Source organism: Puma concolor, chromosome D2, assembly GCF_028749965.1.
Source record: "Puma concolor isolate L17-30 chromosome D2, mPumCon1.1.hap2, whole genome shotgun sequence".
NCBI classification, from domain to species: domain Eukaryota; kingdom Metazoa; phylum Chordata; class Mammalia; order Carnivora; family Felidae; genus Puma; species Puma concolor.
This window is the reverse complement of record NC_141677.1, coordinates 68,248,328-68,270,360: the sequence shown is the minus strand read 5'-3', so window position 1 is coordinate 68,270,360 and position 22,033 is coordinate 68,248,328. Positions and strand designations below refer to the sequence as shown.

Below are 22,033 nucleotides of genomic sequence, written 5' to 3'. Positions count from 1 at the left end.
AGTTCTGGCCCTTTTGGAAGACCTGGACGTGTCTTCTTCAGTGTGGGTGAGAATGTTCTGGCATAGGATAGCCTGGTGCTCAGTAGTGTCCATTCCTGGAGCTGGGATTGGAAGGGGCAATGCCATGTACTCTCTCCCACAATTATGAGATTGTGCACATAATATGGTCAGAAATACCAAATCTTTACTGTATTCTTTCTGTCTGCTCACTTCTGTGCCAGGTGACTGACAGATGCATGCACGACTCTGTCCCTGCTGTTGGCAAACTCAAAATAGAGCTGGGAGAGCAGAGAATCTTCTGAGAGGTGAGTGGGCCATCCCATAGCTGTGGTTCAAAGAAGCAGCAGCCAACTTTATTAAAGATGTAGGACAAGCTTTATTTTCTGCAGGTGTCCTTTTTAAAATGGAAATATGTCTGGGAAGGGATAACACTGTTATAATGTAGTACTTTCATCATGGTGGCAAAACATACCAGAATCACAAATATTTGTGGGGCTTCTATCAACCAGACATAGCTCCGGGTACTATGAGTACAAGGATCAGAGTGGCCCCAATTCCTTAGCAGTACAAAGTTCTGTAGGAAAAGCAAAGAGCTGCTTACCTATATAAGTAAGTTTTCTGGATACAGTAGCAGATACATACCCGTTACTCTCGTCAGTGATTTTCACACATTTACATGCATGGGATTGCAAACCATTTTTGTAGGTTTGTTTATGATTATCTTGGCAACAAGAAGACCCAGCCTTGCTGATGGAAACAGTAGCTCAAAAATGAGAAACATATTTCCCTGCATTGCTGAGACAGCCTTGGGAGGGCTGGGATTAAGTTTGGGGCTCTTGGGGACCATCTGCATGTCAGTTACATTCAACGCATGGAGCGCACTCTGCAAACACCACCAGCAGGCAGTAGATGGTCATTGTTGAAGCTTTGGAAGATTTAGAGAAGAAAGCTATCATGGCCTCTTCAGGGGCAGTAATCAGGAAGAGCTCAACAGAAGAGGTATTGTTAGAAATATGGACCCTGATGACTGGTGGAATTTCAACCAAGGGAAAGGACAAGGGGACATCTATAGAGTCACTCTTGGGTTTGTGGACATAGCGGGTTTGACAATCAGTGAGCCCGCCAGGACCAGACTATTTAGTTTCATTAGGAAGATAGGATTGACGATAAAGGTTCAGGACGTCAGGTAGAATGTCTTTGATATTTAAGGAGTCTTTCTAAATAAACAGTAGTCCCAAATTTAGTTGTATCATCCGCATAAAGATGATTAAGTGCACAAGTTGATGGGTTCTCATTTAAAAAGCTTCCTTGGGGGGCGCCTGGGTGGCGCAGTCGGTTAAGCGTCCGACTTCAGCCAGGTCACGATCTCGCGGTCCGTGAGTTCGAGCCCCGCGTCGGGCTCTGGGCTGATGGCTCAGAGCCTGGAGCCTGTTTCCGATTCTGTGTCTCCCTCTCTCTCTGTCCCTCCCCCATTCATGCTCTGTCTCTCTCTGTCCCAAAAATAAATAAACGTTGAAAAAAAAAAATTTAAAAAGCTTCCTTGGGGCACCTGGGTGGTGCAGTCGGTTAAGCGTCTGACTCTTGATATCGGTTCAGGTCATGATATTGAGGTTTGTGAGATGGAGCCCCTCACTGGGCTCTGTGCTGATGGCATGAAGCCTGCTTGGGATTCTCCTTCTCTCCCTCTCTCTCTCTCTCTCTCTCTAAAAAAAAAAAAAAAAAAAAAAAAAAAAAAAAAAAAAAAAAAAAAAAAAAAAAAGGAAAAAAGCTTCCTCACTTGTCAGACAGTCCCCTATTATGTATTAAGCTCAAGGCTATAGTGAGGAATCATTGTCATTAAAAACACCCTAGAGGGAAAGCAAAGAGAGGGATTGGTTCATATACAAAAGTAATGTGATGGACCTATAACTTAAAGTCACATGCTCAGAATTCCTGCAAGAGTGAGGTGGCATGCGACTGAGGTCCTCACTCAGTCATGGCCTTCCGGGACAGGAATGCGGTTTGGAGCTGGCTGCACAGTGACACTGTAGTTACCAGAGGCCCAGGGAACTGCATACTCAGGTATGAGTTCATCTCATGCTGAAACCGAGTGAGTTAGTGCAGCAGGTGCACCACACTTTCTAGGAGCGGGCCACAGAGGATGCTCTTTCTCCCCTCGTTTCCATTAGTACCTCTGAAGGCCGGAAAGTTAATACGGCAGTTGGGTTGTCAAGGATCTACTTGGAGATGACTTCAAATGGATTGCTTCTCTAAGACTAGATGGTCAATTTAGGACTAAGAGTGGGACACAGCAAAGGCTCACTAATGAAAACATTGTTAATATTAATCTGCTGGTTACTATTTCTTCCCCCTCAATTTGCTGCCCTCTCCTCCTTTTGTATCAGTAATTTTCACACTGGTTTTGAAACCCAAATCCAATTAGGTCAACCCTCTGCTTAAAATTCTCCTTTGACTTCTGAGACTCATAGAATAAGGACCCTGGAATGTAGAGCTAAGGGCCTGTATGACTTGACATGGTCCTTCCTCTCTAGGTCTCTCTCTCTCCCCACTCTCTAACTCTCTTTGCTCTAGCCTACAACCTGACTTTCAGCCCCTCATAACTTCCAGACTCCTTCCCACAGGCCGTTTGCACATGCCACTAGCTCTGCCTGGAATGCTCACCTCCACTGTCAGCTCCCACTCACAAGTCAGTTCTCAGCTAGTGCTTCACTATCTCGCGGAAGTGATCCCTGTCCTTCCTGAACAGCTCAGAGCCTCCTGTAAACCCTCTTACCACCTCAACAGTACATGCTGTTCTATGTAGCGCTTACGGCATCTGTAAGCCATTTATTGTGTCATGATTTGACTGACAGTCTGTCTTCACCCACTAGACTGTGAGGTCCACCATGTAAGCGGCCATATTTGTTTTCGCGATTTAATCTCTAGGCATCTAGCGCAGTACCTCACACATGGTAACAGAGTTTCACAAATAATCTTCCATTCATTCTAGTGGTCTACTGTACAATGTGAGAGAGGGACAAAAAGCCCTAAAGATACTGGTGGTAGAATTGCTGGAAAAGGCAAAGTTGCAGAGACCACAGGATTTACAGAAGCAAATGGATAAAATACAGAGGTTCGTAAACCAGTTTCTCAGTCTCTGACAAAGAGAGGCGCTTGGCACGCCACATTGTGATTCATGTCTGCTACCTGCTAACTCCCTGAGGTAGCCAGCACTTCCTGAGAGACATCAAAACAGTGGCGGGGGGTTGATCAGAACTCTGGCAAATTCAATGGAGAATTTTTATTTCATTTAGCAAATGCCTACTTGGACGTAAGGCTTTTAGGGGGCAGCTCTAACCTGCTAGGAACAGCAGAAAGAGCCTCACCTGTGCGGAAGTGATTCGGTCACAGGGCAGAATGTACTTTGATGACTGTAGGAAAGATCTGTAGCCTAGATTTATGTATGTCACCTGAGACATATCTAAAGAATACCATCTTTCAGAAAGAAAATCAAATTCTGGAGAGGAAGAACTGTTTTTTAAGGGAAGTTTGTTTGCGCTGACACGATCACTTGAGAGCATCGGTTTACGTCTTTGTATCCAGAATTTACTGAACTGTGGGATGAATATACAATACATCATTTGCCTCAGTCAGTGCACTGAAAATATTTCATGACTTTAAATATGTGCTATGATTAGGTATGTGCTTTAGTAGTCAAGTGAATAAGGGTTTAAAGCAATGAAAAGAAAGTATTTCCTTTCAGTTCAGCATGTTTTCGTCTGGGAGCTTTAAAAACCTGTCACAAGGAACATTCTTGAAGGCTAAGGTTCTCCTGGTGATTTGGGAAAGAGATCCTGAGTCTTGATCTTTAGTACCTCCTTTTTTTCCTTAGAAAATTGTAGAAGAAAATTCCCTAAAAATATTCATAGAAGTCTATGGCTATTTTGTAAATTTGTTTTGGTATTACATAATATTACTTCAAAAGCGAGTTGTAAAATAAATTAATGAATAAATATTGAAAAAGAGCTTTAATGTTGAAGTGGCTTTAAAATAAAATGAATAAGTAAAGAAATAACACTCAACAAATATTATCGTGCATTTGCTGTTTAATATCCAAAGTGAGATGGCAATTAAGTACTCTTGGCACTGTAAAGATCAAGATAAGATTGGTTTGAGTCCCTAAGTCCATGTGCTGTGACAATCTACATTCCTCTAGCCTTAAAGGAATGTACTGTTTAAGAGGGGAGTTGAGCCAAGTTCAGGAATAATTATAGGAAAGAAGGAAAGTATACAGACGAGAAAGGGAGAGACGCCCTTCCATCTGGAAGCATCAGACAATGCCTCTCAGAATTGTGGAGATATGTTTAGATGAAGGCATAGAATCCAATACAGACCGAGGGAATAGTGTGAGCAGGGATATAATTTCAGGAAAGTGTAGGGCAGGAAAAATTGTCCTGTGGTCTGACCAGGGTATGAGGTACATGAAGGGAATAGTAATGAGGAAAGGCAAGAGTAGGCACTTGGGGCTTTGGAAGTCAAGAGTTTGCCAATGGAGAAATTATCCAGATGTACTGCCTAAAGTTCTTATCCCCTGGCACTAATGGCATCTGTGTTCAAAGATTTGTTTGAAGGCACGTTTTCAATTCTTTTGAGTATATACTCAGAAGTAGGCAAACTCCATTCTTAATCCTGATCTGATGGACAACCCCATTCCATTTTATTGTTTGATCCCAGATCCAAATTCTTCCTGAAGAGCTCAAAAGCACTGTTTCCCCGTTTTGCCTGAACGTACCCTTTAAACAAGCCTTATATTCTATTTGTTGAAAGGCAGTGACGGATAGGATAGAGCACGTGTTGTTGGAAGCCAGAGGACCTGTGACCTAGGACCAGAGCTATCAGTTGGTTAGCTAACTGCTGGTCCATCAGTTTAGGTAAAACTCGCTTTACTCAGCTCTACCCTTCGTTCCTCTCAAGGTTGTGATTGGCATCAGGACAACTGGTATTTGGAGAGTATTTTCCAGATGTCACTGATTGCTCCCTATAGGTATGTACTAGGTCCTTAAAATTTCAAGCCAGAAAGGACTTTTAGAAAGAGGGCTCAAAAATGCTGTTATCTTGCAGATCTAACTGAGGCCTCCAGAGGGCGCTATTGGGGGCGGCTGAATTGGGGGGGTAAACTCCAGCTCTTCTGAGGCAAGCCGGGGCCTTTTTAGACCTCCCCACATCCAGACCTCCCTCTGAGGCTCAGTCACATCCTTTGTCTTTTCTCTTCTGGCTGAGAAAAAAACAATGGCAAAAACTGTACCGCTGAGTTATTCACGGAGTCAGTTGAGCTTAGATTTATCTCCAAAGTCTGGCTGCTGCGTGACCTTTCCTGAATTTCATTCTCCGGGTGTCGGAGGGAAGCCAGTCCTTCCCCAGGCCCCTGCTTAGTATCCTTGGGGATTCTCTTATTTGTATTCCTGTCACTGCCACTTTTAATGCACCAAAGCCTACGTTTAACGCAATAACCAGCCTGACGTTTATGAAATAAAAGATTGATATCAGCTTCATGAAACTCAGGCAAAAGCAATATCTTTTCTATATCTTGCTATGCCTTTAACTCCAGGAACTTTTATACTCAGTGGCCACTGAAAAATGAAATAACAATAATAATAATGACAATAATAAAAAAAAAAGCGATATCTTCCAAGAACCACAGTTTTGAGTAATGTTTTCTTTAATTTCTTTATTGATTTAATGACAAGAAAAGACTAAACTTATTACTTTCTCTAGTGTCCAAGTACATTTTCACTTTTAAAAGAAAGATCATAGTATGTAGCTTAAAGGTTGAGGTTTTGTTTGTCACCTGGCTTATTTATGCATTGGTGGCTTGGGCAGCTGATGCATGACCATGGCCACCTTGTTTCCTCACGAGGAAGGTAAGAATCAGAAGGGAGAAAGCTTTGCTTTTCTTATGAACTAAAACATTCTGGAAAATAAGTCAGCTTTATACCTGTTCTTCCAGAAAGTCATTCCATTTTATGGGGTGGACTATTTATTTGCACACAGAAGACACAAGCACCTGAAATAAGTATAGGGTTTGACATCTATGACCCAACATAATTTGGCTTCAGTCAGACTTTCCAGTCTTATCTCCCATTACTTAATTTTTCACACCTGATGACTTGGTCCGACTGGACATTTGCCATTTCCCATGTGATTATTTTCAGTTTTGCTTTTATCCAGCCAGACAATCTTTGTCTTTAAAAAATTTTTTTTTAAATGTTTATTTTTAAGAGAGAGAGAGAGAGAAACAGAGTGCTAGTGGGGAAGGGGCAAAGAGAGAGGAAGACCCAGAATCTGAGGCAGGCTCTAGGCTCTGAGCTATCAACCCAGAGCCTGATGTGGGGCTTGAACTCACAAACTGTGAGATAATGAACTGAGCCGAAGTCGAACGGCCAACCAACTAAGCTACCCAGGAGCCCCAATCTTTGTCTTTTAATTGGAGTGTTTATTTACCTTTAACTGGGATCGAGTCTCCCATCTTGCTTTTTGTTTTCCATTTGGGCCATCTGTTCTTCGTTCCTTTTTCCTCCTTTCCTGCATTATTTGAGATTAACTGAGATTTTTTTTAGTTATGTTATTTTATCTCCTCTAATGGCTATTCAAAAAAAAATTAAAAAAAAAATTTTTTTTAACGTTTATTTATTTTTGAGACAGAGACAGAGCATGAAGGGGGGAGGGGCAGAGAGAGAAGGAGACACAGAATCGGAAGCAGGCTCCAGGCTCTGAGCCATCAGCCCAGAGCCCGACGCGGGGCTCGAACTCACAGACCTTGAGATTGTGACCTGAGCTGAAGTTGGATGCTTAACCGACTGCGCCACCCAGGCGCCCCCCCCCCAAATTTTTTTTTTTAATGTTTGTTTATTTTTGAGAGAGACAGAGTGCAAACAGGGGAGGGGCAGAGAGAGAAGGAGACACAGAATCCAAAGCAGGCTCCAGGCTCTGAGCTGTCAGCACAGAGCCTGACACGGGGATCAAACTCACAAGCTGTCAGATCACCTGCGCCCAAGTCAGAAGCTTAACCGACTGAGCCACCCAGGCGCCCCTCTAATGGCTAGTTTAAAACCCTTTCTGCTAATCCCATCATCCCTTTCATTTCTGTATCTGTTCCTATTGACTTATTTCTCTCTTGGATTTGGGTCACATTTTCATGCTTTTTCACATAACTAGAAAGTTCTGATTGTATGCTGGATGCCACAGTGTGATTATCTGTATTTCTTCATTTTCCTTGTAAGAAGAGTTAAGTTTTGTCCTGGCGGGTAGTTAATTTACTTGTGCCTCAAGACTTTCAAGTTTGTTTTATGTACGTAGTGAAAAAGAAGGAAAGATTAAAGGTTAGAAAAACATGTGGGTCCAAATCATCTAGGACTTTGTAGACCCCAGTAAAGAGTCTGGATTTTATTAAAAGTAAACAAGAAATCATTAAAAAAAAATTTGAGCTAAAGAATGATAAAATCTATCTTCTTAAAAAGACTATTTTCTTAGACCAACTAAATAAATACTTACCAAAGACCTATAAGAGCCAGGACATGTGATAGACAATGGAAACCAGACTGTGAATGAGTATGAACATGTGGGACATTCCTGCCCTTGAAGAGCTCACAGCACGATGGGGGCTATTATGTGTAAGACTCACGATGGAGGCAAACATGGGGAAGTACTGGGAGACAGACCTGGTGCCTCAGTGATGGTATCCTAGAGGAAGTTACTCTCAGCTGGCTGTTTAGAAATGACAGGACTTGTCCACGTAAAAAGAGGAGAGATGTCAGAGGCAGGAAGAATACCTTGATTAAAGGTATGGCGATGCGAAAGAGCTGTGTTTGGAGAAGCACAGAGTTCAGTTTCGCTTAGTGTGAAGCATGGAGCTTTGTTTCTTTGTTTACCCTCTTTCTCCCGTCTCCAATGTGCTTCCCACCCCCAACCTGAGTTCCACGTGTGCATATACTTCCAGCCATTCTTAAGGTTTCATTCAAATGCTACCTCCTCCATGAGGTGTTTCATGATGCCTACAGAGAAATGATTAGTGTCTCCGCTGGTAGTGTGGACATGTGCCATTTTGCCTGTGTTTCAACTATAGAGTTTGGCAGCAGTTGGCCTATAGTGCTCACTAAATATTTATTGATTAACAAATGCAGCAAGTCTCCCAGGATGCTGATCTCTAGGTTTATTGGTCAATCCCATGATCTTTGTCCAGATTCGTATATCTTTTCACCACATTGGGCTCAGCTTTTCAAATGGTTGCCCCAAATCACGAGTGCATAACTTTTATTTGCATCACACTATATTCACTGACCCCTTTCAATTCAAATAATGGGCTATCTACTTTATCTTGTTCTATCAAGTGTCTGGTACTTTGAATCTTAAACCTGGAAGAACTCTTAAATTTTTTTTTTTTCAACGTTTTTATTTATTTTTGGGACAGAGAGAGACAGAGCATGAACGGGGGAGGGGCAGAGAGAGAGGGAGACACAGAATCCGAAACAGGCTCCAGGCTCCGAGCCACCAGCCCAGAGCCCGACGCCGGGCTCGAACTCACGGACCGCGAGATCGTGACCTGGCTGAAGTCGGACGCCCAACCGACTGCGCCACCCAGGCGCCCCTGGAAGAACTCTTAAAAATCACCTAGTTCATTGGGTTTTTAACTTGGCTGCACATTAAAATCATATGGAGGGAGGGTTCCTGGGTAGCTCAATCTGTTAAGCTTCTGACGCTTGGTTTTGGCTCAGGTCATGATCTCACGGTTCATGGGTTCAGGCCCTGAGTTATGCTTTGTGCTGACAGTATGGAGCCTGCTTGGGATTCATATTCTCTCTCTCTCTCTCTCTCTCTCTCTCTCTCTCTCTCGATTTCTCTCTCACCATCTCTTTCTGTCACTCCTCTGTCTAAGCGCTGCACTCACACTCTTTTTCTCTTTCAAAATAAATAAATAAACGTTAAAAAAAAAAACCACACGGGGGAACTTTAAAAAACATCTATGCCTGGGATCCACTTTCCAGAGATTCTGATTTAATTGGCCTGGGTAGAGGCCTGGACATCTGATTAAAAAAAAAAAAAACTCTCCTCAAATGTTCTAATGTGTAACCACACATGTGCAAGGCACATTGCTCACATTACATATGACAAAACTCATGATCTGTTGCAAGGGAAGAAACTCAAGTCCAGAGAGGTAAAGTGACTTGTCTGAAGGTCACACAAGCAACATAATATATAGCAATCTAGAACCAAATCTGCATCTGGAACCAAAGTCTCCTTCCTGTGCTTTTTACTTATTTATTATTTTTATCTATCTATCATCGATATATCATCTATCTTTAATATTTTTATTCACATATTTAATATATTTTATCTATTTTTTAATACAATTTATTGTCAAGTTGGCTAACATACAGTGTATACAGTGTGCTCTTGGTTTTGGGGGTAGATTCCTGTGATTCATTCCTTACATACAACACCCAGTGCTCATCCCAACAAGTGCCCTTCTCAGTGCCCATTACCCACTTTCCCCTCCCCCCCAATCCCCATCAACCCTCAGTTTGTTCTCTGTATTTAAGAGTCTATTATGGTTTGCCTCCCTCCCTCTCTGTAGTGATTTTCCCCCCTTCCCTTTCCTCACATTCTTCTGTTAAGTTTCTCACCATCCACATATGAATGAAAACATATGATATCTGTCTTTCTCTGACTGACTTATTTCACTTAGCATAATACCCTCCAGTGCCATCCACATTGCTGCATATGGGATGATTTTATTCTTTCTCATTGCCAAGTAGTATTCCGTTGTATATATAAACCATCTCTTCTTTATCAATTCATCAGTTTATGGACATTTATGTTCTTTCCATAATTTGGCTATTGTTGAAAGTGCTGCTATAAACATTGGGAGTAATGTTCCCCTATGCATCAGCATTCCTGTATCCCTTGGGTAGATTCCTAGCAGTGCTATTGCTGGGTCGTAGGGTAGTTCTACTTTTAATTTTTTTGAGGAATCTCCACACTGTTTTCCAGAGTGGCTGCACCAGTTTGCATTCCCACCAACAGTGTAAGAGGGTTCCCATTTCTCCACATCTTCTCCAGCATCTATAATCTTCTGATTTGTTCATTTTAGCCACTCTGGTGTGAGGTGGTATCTCAGTGTGGCTTTGATTTGTGTTTCTCTAATGATGAATGACATTGAGCATCGTTTTATGTGTCTGTTGGCCATTTGGATGTCTTCTTTAGAAAAGTGTCTATTCATGTCTTCTGCCCATTTCTTCACTGGATTATTTGTTTTTCGGGTGTAGAGTTTGGTGAGTTCTTTATAGATTTTGGATAGTAGCCCTTTATCTGATATGTCACTTGCAAATATCTTTTCCCATTCTGTCGGTTGTCTTTTAGTTTTGTTGATTGTTTCCTTTGCAATGCAGAAGATTTTTATGTTGATGAGGTCTCAATAGTTCATTTTTGCTTTGAATTCCCTTGCCTTTGGAGATGTGTCGATTAAGAAATTGCTGCGGCTGAGGTCAGAGGTTGTTGCCTGCTTTCTCCTCTTGGGTTTTGATGGTTTCCTGTCTCACATTTAGGTCTTTTGTCCATTTTGAGTTTATTTTTGTGAATGGTGTAAGAAAGTGGCCTAGGTTCATTCTTCTACATGTTGCTGTCCAATTCTCCCAGCATCATTTGCTAAAGAGACTGTCTTTTTTCCATTGGATACTCTTTCCTGCTTTGTCAAAGATTAGTTGGCCATAACATTTGTGGGTCCAATTCTGAGTTGTCTATTCTATTTTATTGGCCTATGTGTCCGTTTTTGTGTCAATACCATACTTTCTTGATGATTACAACTTTGTAGTAGTGGCTAAAGTCTGGGATTGTGATACCTCCCACTTTGGTTTTCTTCTTCAGTATTACTTTGACTATTCGAGGTCTTTTGTGGTTCCATACAAATTTTAGGATTGTTTGTTTGAGCTTTGAGAAGAATGCTGGTTTTGGTAGAGACTTTGGGTTTTCCACGTCGAGTGTCATGTCGTCTGCAAAGAGTGAAAGTTTGACTTCTTCTTTGCCAATTTTGATGCCTTTTATTTTATTCTTTTGTCTGATTGCTGATGCTAGGACTTCCAACACTGTTAAACAACAGTGGGGAGGGTGAACATCCCTGTCGTGTTCCTGATCTCAGGGAGAAAGCTCTCAGTTTTTCCCCATGGAGGATGATATTAGCTATGGGCTTTTCATATATGGCTTTTATGATGTTTGAGTATGTTCCTTCTATCATGAGTTTCTTGAGGGTTTTTATTAAGAAAGGATGCTGTATTTTGTCAAATGTTTTTTCTGCATCTATTGACAGGATCATATGGTTCTTATCCTTTCTTTTATTAATGTGATGTATCACATTGATTGATTTGCGAATATTGAACCAGCTCTGCAGCCCAGAAATGAATCCCACTTGATCATGGTGAGTAATTCTTTTTATATGTTGTTGAATTTGATTTGCTAGTATCTTGTTGAGAATTTTTGCATCCATATTCATCAGGGATATTGGCCTGTAGTTCTTCTTTTTTTGTGGGTTCTCTGTCTGGTTTGGGAATCAAAGTAATGCTGGCTTCATATGATGAGTCCAGAAGTTTTCCTTCCATTTCTATTTTTTGGAGCAGCTTGAGAAGGCTAGGTATTAACTTTGCTTTAATTGTCTGGTAGAATTCCCCAGGGAAGCCATCTGGTCCAGGACTCTTAGTTGTTGGGAAATTTTTGATGACTTACTCAATTTCTTTACTAGTTATGGGTCTGTTCAAGTTTTCTATTTCTTCCTGTTTGAGTTTTGATAGTGTGTGGGTGTTTAGGAATTTGTTCATTTCTTCCAGGTTGTCTAGTTTGTTGGCATATAATTTTTCATAGTATTCCCTGATAATTGCTTGTATTTCTGAGGGATTGGTTGTAATAAATCCATTTTCATCCATGATTTTATCTATTTGGATCCTTTCTCTTTTCTTTTTGAGAAGCCTGGCTAGAGGTTTATCAATTTTGTTTATTTTTTCAAAAAACCAACTCTTGGTTTCATTAATCTGTTCTACTGTTTATATTGTTGTTGTTTTGTTTTTTGGATTCTATATTTATTTCTGCTCTGATCTTTATTATTTCTCTTCTTCTGCTGGGTTTAGGATTTCTTTGCTATTCTGTTTCTAGTTCCTTTTGGTGTGCTGTTAGATTTTGTATTTGGGATTTTTCTTGTTTCTTGAGATAAGCCTGGATTGCGTACTTTCCTTTGCTGTATCCCAAAGAGTTTGGGTTATTGTGTTTTCATTTTCATTTGTTTACATATATTTTTAAATTTCTTCTCTAATTGCCTGGTTGACCCATTCATTCTTTGGTAGGATGTTCTTTTTTTTTTTTTTAATTTTTTTTAACATTTATTTATTTTTGAGACAGAGAGCATGAACAGGGGAGGGTCAGAGAAAGAGGGAGACACAGAATCTGAAACAGGCTCCAGCCTCTGAGCTGTCAGCACAGAGCTCGACGTGGGGCTCAAATCCACGGACCGTGAGATCATGACCTGAGCCGAAGTTGGACGCTTAACCTACCGAGCCACCCAGGCGCCCCGGTAGGATGTTCTTTATCCTCCATGCTTTTGGAGGTTTTCCAGACTTTTTCTTGTGGTTGATTTCAAGTTTCATAACATTGTGATCTGAAAGTGTGCATGGTATGATCTCAATTCTTGTATATTTTTGAGGACTGTTTTGTGACCCAGTATGTGATATATCTTGGTGAATGTTCCACATGCACTTGAGGAGAAAGTATATTCTGCTGCTTTAGGATGTAGAGTTCTAAATATATCTGTCAAGTCCATCTGGTCCAGTGTATCATTCAGGGCCATTGTTTCTTTATTGATTTTCTGTGTAGATGATCTGTCCATTGTTGTAAGTGGAGTATTAACGTCCCCTGCAATTACCACATTCTTACCAATAAGATTGCTTATATTTGTAATTAATTGTTTTATATATTTGGGTGCTTCTGAATTCAGTGCATAGACATTTATAATTTTTAGCTCTTCCTGATGGATAGACCCTATTATTCTTATATAATGCCCTTATTCGTCTCTTGTTACAGCCTTTAATTTAAAGTCTAGTTTGTCTGATATAAGTATGGCTACTCCAGCTTTCTTTTGACTTCTGGTAGCATGATAGATGGTTCTCCATCCACTCACTTTCATTTATTTATTTATTTATTTATTTATCTATTTATTTATTTATTTAATGTTTATTTTTGAGACAGAGAGAGACAGAGCCTGAACAGGGGAGGGGCAGAGAGAGAGAGGGAGACACAGAATCTGAAACAGGCTCCAGGCTCTGAGCTGTCAGCACAGAGCCCGACGTGGGGCTTGAATTCACGGACTGTGAGATCATGACGTGAGCAGAAGTCAGACGCTTAACCGACCAAGCCACCCAGGCGCCCCCCACTCACTTTCAATCTAAAGGTGTCCTCAGGTCTAAAATGGGTCTCTTGTAGACAGAAAATAGATGGGTCTTGTTTTTTTTATCTATTCTGATACCCTATGTCTTTTGATTGGAGCATTGAGCCCATTTATATTCAGTGTTATTATTGAAAGATAGGAGTTTAGAGTCATTGTGTTATCCATAGGTTTCATGGTTGTAGTGATGTCTCTTGTCCTATGATATGGATATTGTTCCATTTGATTGAGTCACTTAGTTCTCTAATTCTCCCCTTGTGATCCTGGATTTTTTTTATCTCTTTTTCTCACTTCCTCTTTTTCCATAATTTTATCTTCTAATTCACCTATTCTCCCCTCTGCCTCTTCAATCCACACTGTGGTCACCTCTATTTTATTTTGCACCTCATTTATAGCATTTTTAAATTCATCATGACTATTTTTTAGTTCTTTGATCTCTGCAATAAGATTCTCTGCTGTCTTCTAAGCTTTTTTCAAGCCCAGGGATTTAATCTTATGACTATTATTCTAAATTCTTTTTCAGTTATATTGTTTATATCTGTTTTGATCAATTCTTCAGCTGTCACTTCTTCCTGGAATTTCTTTTGAGGAGAATTCTTCCGTTTCATCATTTTGGCTAGTTTTCCATCCCTTATGTGTTTTTAAAGCTTGTTATGTGCCCTGCACCTGTGAGCACTACTATATTAAAGAGGGGTCATACATTGTCCAGGGCCAGGCCCTTCAGGAGGTGTGTTTTGGAGAGTGTTACTTGCCCTCTGTTGTTGTGACTTGTAGTGATGTTTTGGACCCTCCCCCAGGTGTGCTTTGATTTGTTCATTGAAGTATCCTTGGAAAGGAAAACAGACAGACAAACAGAAAGCAAAAACACACAAACACACACACAAAACAAAACAACCCCCCCCCCCCTGAAAAAAAGAAAAACAGAATAACCAGTTACAAGTAAACAACAGGGTGGAGGCAGTGCTGATGGGAGAGGCCTTATCCCATACAAAGAGAGAAATGACAGGGCCAGGGAAAAAGAAAGAAAAAAAAATTCACCAGAGAAACTACACAGCCTAATCCAGAGAGAGAGAAAGGAACATAAAGAAGGAGGTGGGGAAAAAGAAAAAGAAAATAAAGTTATCCAGATAGAGAAACTATATGGCTTAATTGAGAGAGGCAGAATGGAGAATAAAGAAGGAGGTGTGGAACATGTATCAAGAGAATGGATTAAATATATCTGCTTAAACAAACCAACAACCAGAGTAACTAGACTAGAGGAGGGAACAGATAAGAAGGAGAAAAGGAAGGAAGAATATATCTATATAACAAGAATTGTCCAAGAATTAATCTAGGCAATGCAGCAACGCTAGTCTCGAGGAGGGGCCATCTGGTTCCTCAGCATCTATCCCTTTCCAATAGATATGCAGTTACCACCGAGGGGCGTGGTTTAGTGTGGGCAGGTCTCGCCTCCACTGTGGGCCCACTGTCTGATCCCTGAGGCCCCACCTCGGTCGTGGTGGGGAGAAAAATGGTGACCCCCCACCCCCACCCCAGTGTATCCTCCACAGACCTGGTGTCCCTAACCACTCTGTTTAAGTCATCCTCACTGTGCTGTGGGCATAAATGAGGTGGTTTGGCTCACCCCACTGACTCCCCTGCTTCCTTGGTGCTTGGCTGGGATTCAAACTTCTGCTCTGGGTGCCCCAGTACTGGGGAAGTGCAGCTCCCCTCCCAATATATGGTCTCTGGCTGGTGGGCACCTCAGGCTTTGTCCTGTTCCACAGCACTCCACGGAGGGGATCTCTTTCTCCTACTGTGGCCTGCGCCCCTGACCTACCATCGAGCCTGAGGCTGGCTCCCCTCCTCCCCAGGTGCACCATCCGGGCAGCCAGTACCAGTCCTGAGAAAGTCCCGCAGTTAGAGATTGGATCTTTCTTCGTTCTGGTCTGAGGTTTTTCTCTTGTCTAGATACAGTCCTACACTTCCCCAGTGGCTCTTTCTCTTCCCTTTGTCTCTCTGTGGAAGGGGATCCCTCCCCTCCATTCATTTTATCTCTCCCAGTTCTCAATCATGCACCTATGGCCTGTCAGGTTGTCCCGGTGGGTCCCTGGAAGCACGACTGTCTTTTTTCCTCCCGGACTCCTGGGGTTCAAAATCCTTTGGCTTCAACACTTCTTTGTTTGGGAGTCAAGGGAAGTTCGGATCCCCCTACTTCTCCATCATGTTGGCCCCTCCTTTAAATAATTATATCCAGAACTGCTCATCTCCTGTTTGTTAAGAATAAACAAACTGAAACTTAAAAGAGATAGGGCTGCAAACAAAGCTTGGTTTTCAAAGAACGTCCTCACCTTCCAACTCTTTTCCTTATGGCTCACGCCTGCTCTCTCCTCTCCAAGTCTGGGCTGGAAACACATGGGCGAAAGCTCAGTGCCCTGAGTGAGAAATGTGTAGGGGGAGAGAGATGTGTAGGTAGCTCCTGAGCAATCATTATTCTCTCATAGGCTCTGACCCAGTGAGCCTCAGGTATAGGTGGGTGGTTGCAAAACAGCTTGGATACAGGGTTTCAGCTCCACCAAGCTGGGAGGATGGTGAGTGATGGACCACTGGGGGGTCAACAAGGATCACACTGAACTTTCATGATCGCCTGACCACAGCTCTTCAGATCACAGCCTCCTTGGCCACCATCAGCACCCTAATAGGCACGCAGAAGCTCTCTTTGTTTTCACTGCTTTTCACACCTTCTGTTCAGGTGGAAAAGTTGCCAGTGTGATATTTATCCTACAAGTTTTAAAATCTAAAAACCTCAAAGGCAATTCTTCCCTTTGGACTTTCTGTCTTCTGTCTCTAGTTTTTCATTTGAGTATGTCACAAATAAAGAGCAGAAGTGGGGAGAGAGAGCAGGAATCATCTTTATTTGAAGAGACCGCTGGCCAATATAGACTGATATATTGAACAAATATGTGTTTATAACATGTATATACTCTCTGCATAAATATATTCTCTCTCTCTCTCGTGCATTTGCTTTTATTCAGTTTGACAATATTAAACTTTACTTGAGCCCCGTGCTCCTGGAAAACAGTGGCAGTTAAGAAGTCTCCCAACCTTTTGTGTTCCAACAAACAGTTTATCACAAAGAACTACCCTTCCCCACGTGACTTAGATAAGACTCAAAGTCCACTCTTTCTCATGGCTGTCATAAGACATGAGGGTGGCTCCCTTATTTACCTGTGACAAGGCCAAACGCAGCCCTACTCCCTTTTGTCTGAACCTGCTGACAAGGCTGGACACAGCCTCTCCCACTTCCTGTTCTTGGTCTCATGACTGATTAGCTGAGATTAGAACTATTTGTCCCCATGAAACTAACTAACCACAGAGAAAAACATTTCCTGGTCTGATAACTGACTGAGACTTGTCCTTCTTGCAAAACAACCCCAACTGTAAACCTCCCCACTTGGAACTTATTTATTCTCCTTTCTGTTCCCATAGAAGTTTAAGGCAAAACCACCCTGTGGAGACATCCCGATCTTTGGATCTGGGGTGCTCTTCTTATTGCAATAGCCTGAATACAGTCAATCTTCTCATTCATCTGGTGTTTGCCTTTTGTCCCAGCTTTACGGAGATACAATGGACTGGTTTTTGCTGTTGACAAGCTGCCCAGGTTTTGTGGAACCTCTACTGGACATGTGGGAGGCAGAGATAACTATGACCCTCTTTCTCCTCTAAGAGCTCAACATAGAATGGAGAAAAGATACACAAAGCTGAGTAATCCTAGGACCTGGAAGCCTGTAATAAGCACTCAGATAGGGGAAGAGCACCAAAGTAACTGTGGAGATGGAGGGCTGGAGTTTTCAGTCCTGCCTGCCTCCCTCTCTTAGGGCTATGTCCCTGGTTGTCAATAAAAGATTTCCTGGCCTCCTGGATGAAAATGCTGCTAGGAAATATGGAATTTAAAATAGGTATGGAAGAACAAAGCAACCTTCCCAATGTGTGGTCCCCTGAAAGTGGTACTGAGGGGTGAGAGCCTGGCATCACCTCTCCCCAAGTCACCTCAAATAAGCATACAGTTGAAGTAGACCCAATGTCCTTGATATGCAAATACAATAGCCTCAAAAAAGTCTTCTGGCCCCCACTTCCAAACAACCAGACAGCTTCTGTCAATTTTTTTTTTAATGTTTATTTATTTTTGAGACAGAGAGAGACAGAGCATGAATGGGGGAGGGTCAGAGAGAGAGGGAGACACAGACTCTGAAACAGGCTCCAGGCTTTGAGCTGTCATCACAGAGACCCACGTGGGGCTCGAACCCATGGACCACGAGATCATGACCTGAGCTGAAGTCGGAGCTTAACCAACTGAGCCACCCAGGTGCCCCCAGACAGCTTCTTTCTGCAGAGAAAACCAGTGGCAAACACTGTCTGCTTTCAAAAGTCTGAAAATTACAGAGTAGCCAGAATGAGACCAGCAGACATGAGGCAGAAAATGTGGTATCCAGCCAGCCTCAGGAAAGTGATAAAGAGACCAACTTGCTGAACTGATTGCTACACGAAGGTTGTTTACACAAACCCAATCTGGTCCTGTCCCGTAAAAAGTGGATTGAAGGGAATGATCAATTAGTAGTTCATCATGATGTTAGCCTTGCCTTAGTGTATAGGGGCTCAGATTGCAGCAAGTGGGTTGCTTTCCCTCCCTCTCAAAATGGAGGGTGGGGGAAGGGGAAGTAAATTGCCAAACAAAACCAGATTGCAGAGGGGCAGTCTATTACAGCTCCGGGGAATCATAAAGGGCATCATCTCTATCATAAATCATAAATGTGCATAAACTTAAATGCACATTACAGTAGCTGAAGCCTAGCCTAAATCGGTGCATTTTTGTTTCAATAGCATTTGATTATTCTTGTGATGTGATTACTATGATCATAACTATTGCAATTTGCCAGTGTATTGAGATAACTTGTCCAAAGAGATGCAGCTTGAAATCCAGAATAACAGAGGTGATTCACTGTGAGCACCTGCTGGGAGGGCACCTGGTCAGGCAGAATTCCATTCAGGAAGCTCAGGGTGTTAGGGAGAGCTTGGCCGCCTACAACTGGGGAGAAAGATGTGGTGGAAACAGAGCTGACCTTGATCCTCAGCCTTGTGGCAGGACCTCAGAGAAGTCACTTTACTGTCACCCCACTATGAAGTTCCATAAACATGCTACAATGCAAATTAAAGCTGCCAGATCTTTGAGTACCCTGTCACCTCTGTGGTGGATGCCCTCTTCTCTTTACTTCAAAAGTCTGTCACTTGGTAAATTGTCTTTCAAGTTCCTGCTAGCATATCACTTCATTAGATCTTCCCCTGCTCTTTCCATGTAGAGCAGATGACAGGACAACCATCAGTGTTTATTACTATCCTGTATATATGATAGTGTGTGGGTGGCGAGGCTCATGTATCACCGAGTATTGTAAGTATTAAAAATGGGAGATGTGTCTGGCTCAACATTATATCCACTGCATAATGATGGCACTTGGAGGACATTTAGTAAATATTGGTTAAGTTTCTTCTTCAGTGAGAAATGAGAACTGAGAAAATTCTCACAGAATTGTAGCAAGGATCAGCAAGGAAATTATAAGTATCAAAATACCTGGTCACAAACTATACACAAACCAAACATTTGCATATCAAACTGGACAAGAAGAATCTGTGTGAGAAATCACACGACCGCTCACCAGCAGACCAGCTGGTGTCTGCCAATGTGTCTCCAAGAATCCAAGTCTCCTGCCTCAGCAGCTCAGTGGAACAAGAAAATCCCATTTTATCATGAGTCAAAAAAGGAAAGATGTTGCCATTTTCATTTAAGCAGAGTATGGAGTTATGGTTTCACTCATGTGGAATTTAAGAAATGAAACAGATGAACATATGGGAAGGGGGGGAAAGAGGAGAGAGGGAGACAAATCACAAGACTCTCTTAAGGACAGAGAACAAACTGAGGGTTGATGGAGGGAGGTGGGTGAGAGATGGGCTAGATGGGTAATGGGTACTAAGGAGGGCACTTGTTGGGATGCGCACTGGGTGTTGTATGTAAGTGATGAATCACTGGATTCTACTCCTGAAAGCAATATTGCACTGTAGGTTAGCTAACTAAAATTTAAATGGCAAAAAAAGTGGAGGATGGAGAGATGTAGTGAATGGCAAAGTAGAGTGACACTTTGGAACACAGTCTACCTGCCAACAGTTGTATTTGCAAACACGGATTCTGTTGTACTCTCAGACTCTAGGTGGCAGGTTGGCCTCTGACATCCAGAGTCCTCTCCTTAGAAGGTCCAGGGGAAGAGGAGGGTTGCTTGTGGTACTTGCTCCTTCTACAGGATGTAGGGAAACAAGACATCAGCAAGACCAGAAGAAGGGGTATGGCTCATGGAGGGAGCCAGGGAGGGGAAGCCACTTGGCTGAGGCTCCCTGGGGCCACCCTCTGTTACCGTTGGTCAGGGTGGCCAGCCTTAATCTCCATCCTGCCTCACATGGACACAGATGGGAGCCAGAGGGGAGTATACACCACCTAGAAACAAGGGGGAAAATCTTTAGGACACACAAAGCACCCGAGTCTCCGTCTTAGCCCCACGACTTGTTCTCCCAGAGTTTGCTGGAGGCTTCATTATCAGCAGGCACATATTTACCCAAATGTTGCATTTCTAGAACATCAGTTCCACTGTTTGTGGTGGATATATTTTATTGTACTGGGGGCAGGACTAGAAAGGGACAGTTGCTTTCTCTGGCCAGGGAGACAAGACAGAGAGATCTCAGCTGCTGGGAATGGGCAGAACAAATCATTTTCTTCGCCATTAAATCTTCTACAGGAGTGAGAACCGGGAAGGAGAATACACACTGCGTGTCAAGTGAACATACACCATTCTCCCTACCTTCCTGCTATACTAGACTGTAACCTCCCTGAGGGGAGAGAAAATGGCTGGATTGCTCAGCTCTGTATTTCCATCAACATGCAGAGAATAAAAGTGAAGGAATGAATGAAGGAACGAGCTCTCTCAAACACGACCCATGAAGAGAGAAGGGTGCTCAGCTCTATTTTAGAGGGGAGAGTATTGCAGGAAGGTAGAAACAGTGTGAGAAGGGATGTGACTGGGCTCCTGGTGGAGGGCCAGGCACTATCACCCAGGGGCTGATTTCTCCAGAGAAAGAGCAGCCAGTGTATCTGTTTTGATCTCAAAGGCCAGAGTGGCACAAGTGGGGTTGGGCACGTTCCCCTCTCCAGGCTCTACCCCATTGCAGGTCAGAGGAAGATCCCTTGGGGAGGAGAAAGGGGAGTTGAGGTCTGGCTGTGTCCATAAATACAGTATGTTCTGGACAAGTCCTTTTTGTTTCCTGGGACCCCTTTTCATCATCACAGAACCGGAGGAAGCAGTCCATTCTGTGCTCCTCTGACATTCCACTGGGTGCACCTGGTGGCAGTGGGGAGAAAAGGCCTGTGGGTTTGGAATAGCGACCATAATCGGGGAAGTTTTTTGATGACGCCTTTAAAAAAAATTCTGGCAAGGGGTGCCTGGGTTGCTCAGTTGGTTGAGCAGTTGAGCAGTTGAGTGTCTGACTCTTGGTGTTGGCTCAGGTCATGATCTCGTGGTTTGTGAGCTTGAGTGAGTTTGAGCCCCCCATCGGGCTCTGTGCTGACAGTGTGGAGCTTGCTTGGGATTCTCTTTCTCCTCTCTCTGCCCCTCCCATGTGCATACTCTCTCAAAATAAATAAAGAAACAAAAAAAATTTCTTAAACAATTCTGGCAAATTGCTCATTTGTGTTTGTTTTCATATGTAATAATGTATGTCTAGGAAACCTTCTAGGCACATAGAATTTTAGAAGATGAATCATGTTTGCCTTTGGTTTTTAGTCTCCGTGGGCATTACCTCTTCATTCCTGAGTGTGGGGAACCTCAGAGCCAGTGACTTGAGGGTCCCATCTAGCTCCCGAACCTCATGAGTTTTAAACAAAGTTGGAACAGATGGCTCCTCTCATGTCCCCCCAAACAAACCCACATTCCTGTTCCTTGTTTCACAATATTCTGATCTGAATGTTGTCCTTTGATGAGAAAGTTGAGGATATAACAAACTTTTATGGAATTCTATAGTAAATTGTTGAATTCAGGGACACATCCTTCTTTGTTTGATATATTTCTTCCTGGCTTTCCTCCTAATATCCCTGATAAATTCATCTGGAAACATCCAGGAAAAAATTACTTTCCAGATGTGTCTCTTCCCTAAAAGCATGCCATAACCCTTTTAGTGGAGGTCAGCTAAGCCAGTTGCTTCTTGATAACAAGTTGGTAAAAAGTCTGCAAGGACAATATTTATTTACTATTTTCTTCTTCTCCATCTTTTCGTTCTCCTTCCCCATCATCTCCCCCTCCTCCTTTTGCCCCTACTCCTTTGGTCTCAGTAATTAGTTTTGTAATTGCTAGGCCTCTACTGGCTCCAGAAACAACTGCTGACCATTTAGAAGCATGCCTGGGTTATAGGGGATTACTAGATGTTGACAAGTGCCAGGATTATGTGGCAACAATAATGTATAATGTCTCTGGGGTCCCTGTGTGTAATTTGCCAGCTTTCCGG

The 22,033-nt window shown here is 42.6% G+C and overlaps 1 long non-coding RNA gene across 1 annotated transcript in view; it reads left to right on the top strand.

The window, feature by feature from the left end:
* LOC147576153 (uncharacterized) overlaps positions 1-22,033 on the top strand; it is a 60,559-nt gene that overhangs the window by 17,196 nt on the left and 21,330 nt on the right. The window contains exon 2 of the long non-coding RNA XR_015241811.1: positions 222-305. This is a non-coding gene — a long non-coding RNA (uncharacterized LOC147576153). The remainder of the gene's footprint in view (positions 1-221; positions 306-22,033) is intronic.